The following is a 10,168-nucleotide window of genomic DNA, read 5'->3' on the forward strand; positions in this document are numbered from 1 at the left end:
CTGGAACTGTGCCTATGAAATGTATGAAATCTGCTCTCATTGTCTTAACTAAAAATTTTTAAATAAACAAAAATATCCTTAAAAATTATGAGATTCAGATAATGGAAATCATTTTTAAAAATGCAAGCAGAGCTTCCTTAAGCTGAGGGCATTCTGGGCACGCTAGAAGAAGCGAAGTCCCTCTAGAGACGTCACAGACAGCACGCTGCTACAAACTCCTACGTGTTTGACATTTGGATCCAAAACTGTGAGAACATGAATTCCTCTTGCTTTCCAACTGCCCTGTTTATAGTAATTTGTTGCATCAACTCTAGGAATCCAATGCAATCAGGCACCAATTTCACCACTCATGTTTGGAGACTGGATTTATTAGAATCCTTTCTGTTTGGACAAGCAACTTCCCAGCGCCAGTCACCATCATCCCACCATGCTCTTCCCAAAGAAAACATTCTCTTCCTGCATTGACTTCAGTCTTGCTGGCACATAACACTACCAAGAGAACGTAAGAAGAATTATGACCACTTACTGCTGATAATTAATTGGTTCATTGTTCCTTTTACTCTTCGGTGGCCCTTCTTTTCCTCTCATTGTGAATGAAAAAGTCACAGTTACCATCAGATCTCTAGTAACTTTTTGATGAATCAACACCTCTGAAAGAAAAGAGAAATCCTGAATGACGAGGTAACAGTGCACAGAACGCTAGTCTTGTTCTTGGGCATTTAAATTGCCATGAATGTACTTAATAACGTATGTCGATTTCCATATATATCCTGGCATCAGCATATCTGAATATCCCTAAACAGACACCGTATGGAATGCTGTGTGATTTTCATCTCTTGGACAGTGAGTTCTGTAGTTAAAGGATGTATTATGACCCAGAGTCAAACCCCAACAGATATATTTCTGTACCGGAACAAAGAAACTAGCTAATCAAAGGCCTCATGAGAATTAGCTTACAAGCCAGGATGATTTGTAGGCCTATGAAAAAAACATTGTAAAACCAAAAGTAACCACATCGCAACATCTAAGCCTCTTAATTAGATTTCCCTGTTATTCCTGACCTCATTAAGAAAACAAAATGTGAACCATAAGCAAGGCTTTGCCCAGCCTACCCTCCTTTTGAACAAGACAGCCCCCGGCATGCCTCACCTTCTCTGTCTCTACCACCTTTGCTCGCCCTGTTTGTTGTTCTCACTAGGAATTCTTTTCCTTCACTTCCCTCATGCCTGCTTTTTGAAAACCTACCCTGCCAAAATCTGGCTGAATTTTCTAGCCTTCCCACAAAGGAACCCATCAATTTCTTTAACTCCACCAATGGACATGACTTTCCTTGCCCTCGCCCTCACAGCCCACTTGCTTTCCTAACTCGATCCCATGTATGTGCATGAGTGTGTGCTTCTAATTTGCCTCAAAAGCTGGGACATCTTGAGGGGCTGGGCACAATGGGACAGACCAATGAGAAATTCTTACTTACATTGTGCCAGCTTGATACATACCGCATGTTGGGGTCAAAAGAAATTTCTTCCAAAATAAACAAAACCAGCATGATTGTTGCACTATCCGGGATGTGCAGGGCAACAGCAGATCTGAGTCTCCCTTCACCTCCCATTCAAGGAGGATGTTACAGAAACATCCGTAATTTTCTTTCCACAGAGTTTCCACGAGGCCAGCTGGGGCTCTTCTGGAAACCCTGTTTTTATTTCAAAGAGTATGTTTTGTTCACCTTTGCTGTTGCTGTACCACCTATTCCTTTATTTTTTTTTCAAATTTATTTATTTTTATTGGAAAGTCAGATATACAGAGAGGAGGAGAGACAGAAAGGAAGATCTTCCTCCAATGATTCACTCCCCAAGTGACTGCAACGGCCAGTGCTGCGTCAATCTGAAGCCAGGAGCCAGGAAACTCCTGCAGGTCTCCCATGCGGGTGCAGGGTCCCAGGGCTTTGGGCCGTCCTTGACTGCTCTCCCAGGCCACAGGCACGGAGCTAGATGGGAAGTGGAGCCACCAGGATTAGAAACGGCATCCACATAGGATCCTGGCACGTTCAAGGCAAGGACTTTAGCCACTAGGCCATCGTGCCAGATCCCTGTACCAATTTTTACACAAGATAGATAGTGAACGCTAACAAACATTTGTGAATAGAGAACCAAGAGGCTGCTACTCAACAGGAATCAGGACATAAAAGCATGAAATGACTTCCAAAGCCTCAGAGATCTTGCTCCACTGTTTCTCCCCGTGAAAGGGTCTCTACCAACTGCCAACTTCAGCAATCTCCTTGAGGACTACTCCAAATATCTCACCCTCTCCTTTTTGTTCATACACCCACCACATTTTACCTCCCCAGCTGTGTTGTTGATGTTCCTCCTAATCCAGAAGGCAAGATTCAGCTTCATAATGTACCAAGTGCTGTCACATTCATCTCTCCACTAAAGACTAGCTCCCCATGGTCCCACAGCTGAACAAATCAAATCAAAACTCCTAATCTTGTATTTGGCTTGTTCCACAGACTTGCTTTGGCCAAGCTTTCCAGGCTTTTCATTTTGTGTTCCCCTCCAGGAAGCTGGTGCTTGAACCGAATGAGACCTCACTCTGCAAACTTGCCAGAGCCTGCCCATCACACAGCTCCTGCCCAGGTTGACATTTCTCCCTCATCTATCCAATGTACCTGATTGGTTATTGGTGCACACCTGTCCTTCAAGGTCAACCCCAAACACTACCATCAAGAATGAGTTTTATAAGCTTTTCATATTTGTTTACAGCATACACAAACCCTTCACTTCCTTTGGTAAGAGTTACCCAGTTCTATTTAGGAGTCATTCTCAGGAACGTATACATCCCTAGGCACTGCCTAAGCCACGAGCTTGCCTCATCTACTCCACCCAACCTTGTTCCTGGCACTTCCACCCTGGAACTCAGACAGAATGTGTTTTCAGTGAATACCAACTGAGTGAAAGAAAAAAAAAGTAAAGCTCAACATCATGCCAACAAAACATTATATTTAATGTTGAAGAGGAAATAAGATTTGTGCAATACAGAGTTAATAAGCAGTCCTGTGGGACAGTGCCATCACTAGTGCCTTCTCACTGGACTCTCCTCTTGGAGAGAAACAGCATAGGGTAGCAGACAGCCATTCCAGCTAGGTCTCCAAACCTGTGCCAAACACCACACCGCAAAAGACACAATGCATCTCCCCTCTGACCACTTCCCTACCCTCACCCCTATTGTGGTAGAGCAAGGGAAGGACCGGGGTGATGGAAATCAAGATCTGTTAATGAAACAGGTCAAACATCAGACCTAAGGAGTCTGCAGTGAGCCTCAGGGGATGCCAAAGTGGCAAAAGGAAGTGGCAAAAGAAATACCAAGAAATACCACTTGGCCAGTTCCATGGTCTCCAGGGAGGGCTGCCATTTAGGGCTGAGCTGTGGCCCCATGTTTCTTCTCTGACTTTGTCACCACAGAGCATCACAATCCAAACCAAAATTGTTTCCCACAGCAGCAAGGGTTCTACACTGCCTCCAGTGGTGGCTTAGCAGTCCTGGGTGGGACAGTGAGACCAATGGCAGTGATTACATTGAGCAAAAGCAGTGGGACAGGGACCCACCTCCTGTGAGTGGGCAGCAATGTGAACAAAGGGGCAGCAGAGAAGTTCTGGGGGTAAGGGTATAAACAAGGTGTCTGGAGAGAAAGGTTTGCCATGTGCTATGGATCCACATGTCCCAGAGGTTTGAGACTGAGTGAAGTATGTGACTAGTGAAGGTACAAGGTCGCCTCCTCAACCGTATCCCAGCCAGCTCTGGATAAGGAGACACCAGCCACCCACAGAGAATGACTGGAATCGTATTTGCAGCTTAGAGAGGATTTAAAGTGTTCCAGGAGAGGACAATCATTGATAAATCCTTGAATGAGAAATTCTGCTGGATGGGGAGGGTTTAGGTATGGAAAAGAACAGAGGTTATCAAGGAAGAAAAACTGTGTCACATTGATATTTGTTGAAGTTGGTGAGGGTTTAGCAATGGGAAGAGAAGAAAGACCTTCTAGGACTGTGGGGATAGCAGGGCATGGTCAGGTCAGGCAAGTCCACATGTGGACAGCAGTTTCTTATACATAGCTGGAAGAGCAGAGGCCTTGGTAATTGACATGTGGCTCCAGGACAGGGCAGGTGAGGAGGGGAAGTGCTGGCTTAAGACAAGGAAGCCCCATGTTGCACTGATTCCAATGCCCAGCTGAACAATTGCTCAGTAGATAGGTTTCTAGATTTACCAAGGACATTCATTAACATTCAGATATCTGGGCTCCTACTGCATAGATTCTGATTCAGTAGATTCGGAGTTTAGCCTAGGAGCTCTCCACATCTGGGCACTATTTAAACAAAAAATGCTGGCTAAATAAAATTACATTACAAGGCCATCACAGTAAATAGTAATAATAGTGGGAATCCCAGTATCTACTTATTTTATTAAACACAGACTGCGTGCCAAGCATTCTTGCAAACACATTATTGTTATTCATTTCATCTATATATCAACACCACTATCCCCAGCTTATGGAAGAGGAAATTTAGGCAAAGAGACATTAGGGTTCTTGCCCTAGATAAACTGGCCACATCAGGTGGGACCCAAATAAATAGTAACTGAAAAACCTGGGCTTTGAGCCATGAGCTCTGTGCTATTTGATGCTGCTTTGCTCCACAAGGCTGGTGTCCTAAAGTAAGGCGTACGCCCTATGTTTGCTGAACCACCAGAATTCCCAGTGTCCCACCCATCACAGTGGAGAGAGATGAGGAAAGCCAGGCTTAAGGGAGTCCAGCAGTGTGTCCAGGCACACAGGTAGAAGGCGGTGGAGACACCCTGTACCCTTTCCTTTGCCCTTATTTGTCTTTACCTTATTTGTCTATTTACCAAGAGGTCACATATTATTACTCCCTTTCTGATGCGAATCTGAACCCTCATCTCATTAGGACATTAGATTTTGCAGGCCTGACTGACAGCAAACAATCTGAAGATTAAACCATGAGATTCTAGAGAGTAAACCAAACCCTACGTATCTGAATCATACAAATCTCCGCATTGCTCAGCTGCAGTTTTGTAGTGGTTGCCTCGCCTTCTGTCCCAGGGTTAGATTTCTCCCCTGCAAATGCATTCAGATGCATTCAGCAAGTATCCCGGGTTTACCCTTGGGTTTCCTTCCCCTTCTCTTTAACCTGAATGCTCTCTTCTGCTGGCCACACCCTCTGCATGACAATAAATTTTAAGTATGGGGTAATTTTCTTGAGGATTCATAATGATTATTCGTTTATCTTTAGAGCTGTTGTGGGGTAAGAGGAGAAACACTGAGCTTGGAAACTGAAGTCCAGTGTCAGGAGTCTGTGAGGTGGAAAAGCTACTTTTCAATATGTCAGGGGCAAAATAGGTGTGTCACCAGGAAGGCTGAATAAAAGGTTGAGTTGTTTACATTCTTTGCAAGAAGCATAGCACCATCCAGCCATCAGCTATATTTCCTGCAGTCAAATGATAGTCTACAAGGCCAAGCCAGTTTATCAAAATATAAAGCACCCTGGTTCTGTATAGGGTATTTGCCTGCTTAACGAATCATCTTGTACCTGCCCAGAAATGGTCTCTAAGTCTAACTATAAGGACCTCACCAAGACACATGCTGTGTGAGTCAAAGACCAAACCAAACAGTGGGGTTGACCAGGAGACTCCCAAGTACTGTTCTTCAGAGTTCACCTGTCCTTGAGTGTTTAGGGGAGCCTGAGGAGCGCCCCAGAATGGTGTACTGTGAGGTAATCATGTTACTAGGAAAAGCTCATCCCTGGCCCTTGATCATAAAGACACAGGACAGATTTCATTCCAGTGGCATGTGGGATGCAAGGCCAGAGCACAAACTGTGATGATGACTGGAGCTCTAGCTCACTAAACATCAGCACAGCAGCAATTGGAAAACACCTGTGCCCAGTGTGGATGACGCTTTGAATGTTTATTAGGCTAGTTTGGAGCTGTTGTTCACTTCCTAAGAGTTAAGTTTTCTCATGAAATTGTCTGCAATTGCATGTAAGATTTCAGAATATGAATATTAATGAAATGAAATGATACACCTTCCACTAAAACTTTATTTGTAAATTTTATTTTCTGCTTACAGGAACATTCATGTTTGTGCTTAGGTCTTTGCTGCATTTAAAGTGCCTTTTTAAAAATCTCATTTGGAGTCACTATTCCATTAATGTTTTGTAGTATTTGGCTTTGTTCCTTTGTGTCATGGTTGTTTGCCTCCCACCTCAAGGGAGGGGTGGGAAGAGGGAAAGAGGAAAGTGGAATTGGGGGTGTTGAGAAGGCAATCAATGTATCCTTAGCCAGGCAATAGAATAGGATGAAATACACAAAGTCTTACAAGATAAATTCTTAGTACATCAAAAGCAAATCTTGTGGAAAAAAATCCTTCCTCTCCGTATAGTTGCCCAACACCAATAATCCATTCTTTATTTTGATCATTTTCTATATGTATGTCTGCTTGAGTCTGAACATGATTGGATTCTACAATTCATGCTGACATTTAAACCCCAACATCTTATGTTAACAGTTTTATCAGAATGGGAACTTGATGACATTGTTTGGAGACTGGGCCTTTGAAAAGTGATTGAATTAGTGATGGTGCAGGCCCAAGATCAAATTACAGTGGTTTATATCAAAAGAAGCTACGTGACCAATTTGTGTCCAGGTTTTCCATTTCATCCTTCTGCGGTGTGTATTCCTCTGTGTTCCACCCCAATCAGACACTATTCCAAATGTAGCCAAGCAATCATGGGCTGTGGGCCTCCAAACCTGTGACCCAAAATAGACTTTCTTCCTTCCCGAAGAGCTTCTCCTAAGTATTGCTTATAGTGACTAAACACTGATACAAGAACCCAGCATTGTTCCAGAGCAGATTGTAGGTGGCTTGAAAGAGTTCTTTTACTTAGTTTGTTTTGGTAATGGATGAAACATCCGGAATTTCCAAATCTTTGGTCAAATGATGAACGTTCCTTAGGCGTTGGGTGGCTTACAGACTCATACACTCAACCAGTTCTAATGACCTATTCATGGGCTCCTTAGCAAAATACAACTGGCAACTGGGCTGGAGGTATTTGAGAGTTCAGGTGTGACATTCCATCAGCCAGAGGAAAACTCTATCACTTGTCGGGTCTTTTCACCAGTACTCTTCACAAGGTCATGCTGTGTCACATATTCCTGCAAGGTCAAGATGGAGCCAAATTTTAACAGAATCCTGTGTTCCCTTAGAGCTCTCTGCAGGAAGTCATGGCTGCACATTCTCAGCATGCTTCTGAAGCAGGGGAGAAAGGCTTGCTCCATCTATGACCCTCAGGAGAGCCCACTGGAACCCCAAGTACAGAGCTGAGAGCGAGTTCTTTAAAGGTAATCATACTACATGGGCCTACAGAGCAAAGAAAATCTCCCAGGCACACTTGGAAATCAAAACCAAAAACCACAGTTGCCAAGTCTTTAACTAAATAGTTTTGGAGACAGAGCTAATTTGTTTAGGTTGAATAACTTCTGCTTCTAAGCAAGGTGAAGGTACAAGACTACTGTAGTAAAAAAAAAAAAAGACTAATGCAGCAACGGGAGGAGGCAGACATAGAAAGGAGTAGCAGTTTCTCCTCTGCTATAGATGCATGGGTGGTGCAGTGGTAGAATTTTCTCCTCTTCCATGCGACATCTGCACTAGGCACAGTCCACTGGCTCATCAGAATGTGAAGGGTCCTAAAGTGATAGAAACAAAATTAATAAGTGTAAATTGGTGAGGGTAAGGTTCTCCATGTCACTTCTGTTACCCTTCTGAACTCTGCAGATACACTGCAGTGCTTTGTTTTATTTTCTTTTATTGCAAAACCTGCCCAGATGTGGGGTGGGGAGGGGAGGCCATTCACAGTGGAGGGCACTCTACTGGGGCCCTTCACCTGAGCCCCTCCCTGCTCTGAGTTTTGTGAGAACAGGGACTTGTCTGTGTCTTTCAGGGCTGGTTCTTCAATAACAGCACAACATCCTGCACCTGCTAAGTGGCCACTGGATCTGTTGTATAGCTGAGTGAATGAGCTTCACTCTCCAAAAGAAGCTTGGGAAAACTTTACTGTGTCTCCTCTGGAATCAGGCATGATTTCAATAGGAAAACTCTAAGGAACCAGTGATGAAAATCATGTGTGGCCTGAGTTTCTAGGAGCTCAGCTAAATAGCCTGATACAGCCCAGGCAGGCTAGCTGGTAAGATTGGCAGTGAGTCAGGAAAAGGACAAACCACAAGGTGTCACCAGGGGAACCTTCATGAGTTCACAAAACACTCCAAGCTGGACAGTAGATAGGACTGTCAATGTTATCTCCTGTACGTTCCCTCTCAATAAAAGGACCCCTTGTCTATAGGATTACTCACTAGAAAGAAAGAAAGAAAGAAAGAAAGAAAGAAAGAAAGAAAGAAAGAAAGAAAGAAAGAAAGAAAGAAAGAAAGAAAGAAAGAAAGAAAGAAAGAGAAAAAAAGAGGATGCAGCAGGTCCTCAGAATAGTTCTAAGTTGCAAATAAGTGAAAGATAAATGAAACTTGTCTATCACTCCATTTTATTCCCAAGTCTTTTCTTTAGTAATAAAATCAGAAGGTAGTCATTCAACATACTTTGAATTCAGGTACTTTGAAGATATTAAGGGTCTTCAAATCATTCATGGAAATACATGACATGAAAAACATTGTGTACTGATTTCAAAATGCATTGCACACCCCAAAAACATTTACCTTTTCATTCCATTTTCTACAAACCCTTTGAAGTATCCTAGTTTAAATATGACCAAAGCCTAAATACTGGCCTTCAGAACCAGCACATCATCTACCTTTACAAAATTCTTTATATTTTACTGAGCACATTTATTTTATGTTATTAAAGGGACATGCTACAAGTTACCAACAAAACCTGCTACGGGGTATGGCATAGTAAGCAAACTTCTTTAAAAAAAATATGGAACACTTCGTGAATTTGCATGTTATCCTTGTGCAGGGGCCATGCTATTCTTCTCTGTGTCGTTCCAATTTTAGTACAGGTGCTACCGAAGCGAGCACGTAAGCAAACTTCTTTAGGGTATAGATAAAGGATGGTCTGCTCTTGTCCTGGAAATCAGCCACCCATCCCGCCTTAAAGAGCAGTAAATATTAATCATGGTCTATCCCCAAGTTCCTGCTCTTTTTCTTAATCCTTCAGATCAATAATATAATCACTGCTCTAGTCTGAAGGTTTTGAATTTTCTATTATGCTTGGTGATTGCCAGTCCATTTTTACAGTTTATTTTTAACTTAATGATTTTTGTAGAGATTTTCTGCTTCATTAGAGGTTTTTGGTTTTATGATAGATTGAAAGAAGCAAATACAGATTTACTTGAGTTTCTTTGCTGGCTTATAAATCTTCACTGGATGATGTTTGCCCAAGGTAAGCTCTCAAGCGTGTGTGTGTGTCTGCCAGCGATCAGTGTTCCCACAAGGGACAGAATTTTATTTTGCAGAATAACAACTTGGGAGTTTGAGGAAATTAATGCAGTTCCAGGAATGAGTATAGAGATAGACTTAATCAGGGGGATTTAAGGTTTAGCAGCCAAACACGGTCTGGTTTGCCAGCTCTGTGACCTTGGCCAGGCCATTTGCCTCTGCTAAACTCTGAATTTCTCGGATGTTAAATCAGAGAATTATGCCTGCCTACTAGGGGTGTATTAGGAAACACAGGAGGAGACTATGCAAGCTCTGGGTGTTTCACCAGCCGGTCTCTCACCACAGGAAACAGTGTGGCGTGTGGGACAGAGGGGCAGAGGCACAGAGATGTGCATCAGGACCTAATGTCTGCACATGGCTTGTTCACCTGTGATGAACAAGGCTCTGAAATTCTGTGAAGACTGAGATAAGGGGATTAGAGGGTTATGTCTGTCCCAGAGAACTAGAAGGAAACTTAAAGACCAAGGAGCCCATTTGTTCAGCGCCTGAAGAAACACTAGAAGCCAAGATCTCATCGAATTCAGTGCTACTTATACTCCATGACAGCCCCCCTTATGCCTGTACCCTGTTCTTCCCCAGCCAGCAAGTAGATGAGGAAGTAGAATTGCCATCTCCCTCTGCATTTCTCACTGGTATTTTAAGCTTGCCGTGTGGCC

At 43.2% G+C, this 10,168-nt stretch overlaps 1 non-coding gene across 1 annotated transcript; it reads right to left on the bottom strand.

Annotated features, from left to right (window-relative positions):
- Window positions 1–8,985: 8,985 nt before the first annotated feature.
- LOC121149530 lies at window positions 8,986–9,092 on the bottom strand. The gene has a single exon (XR_005882689.1). It is a non-coding gene; the product is annotated as a U6 spliceosomal RNA (small nuclear RNA).
- Between the last annotated feature and the right edge of the window lie 1,076 nt (window positions 9,093–10,168).

The sequence above is a fragment of the Ochotona curzoniae genome, unplaced genomic scaffold (assembly GCF_017591425.1).
Source record: "Ochotona curzoniae isolate NIBS_2020 unplaced genomic scaffold, NIBS_Ocur_1.0 scaffold_4701, whole genome shotgun sequence".
NCBI classification, from domain to species: Eukaryota; Metazoa; Chordata; class Mammalia; order Lagomorpha; family Ochotonidae; genus Ochotona; species Ochotona curzoniae.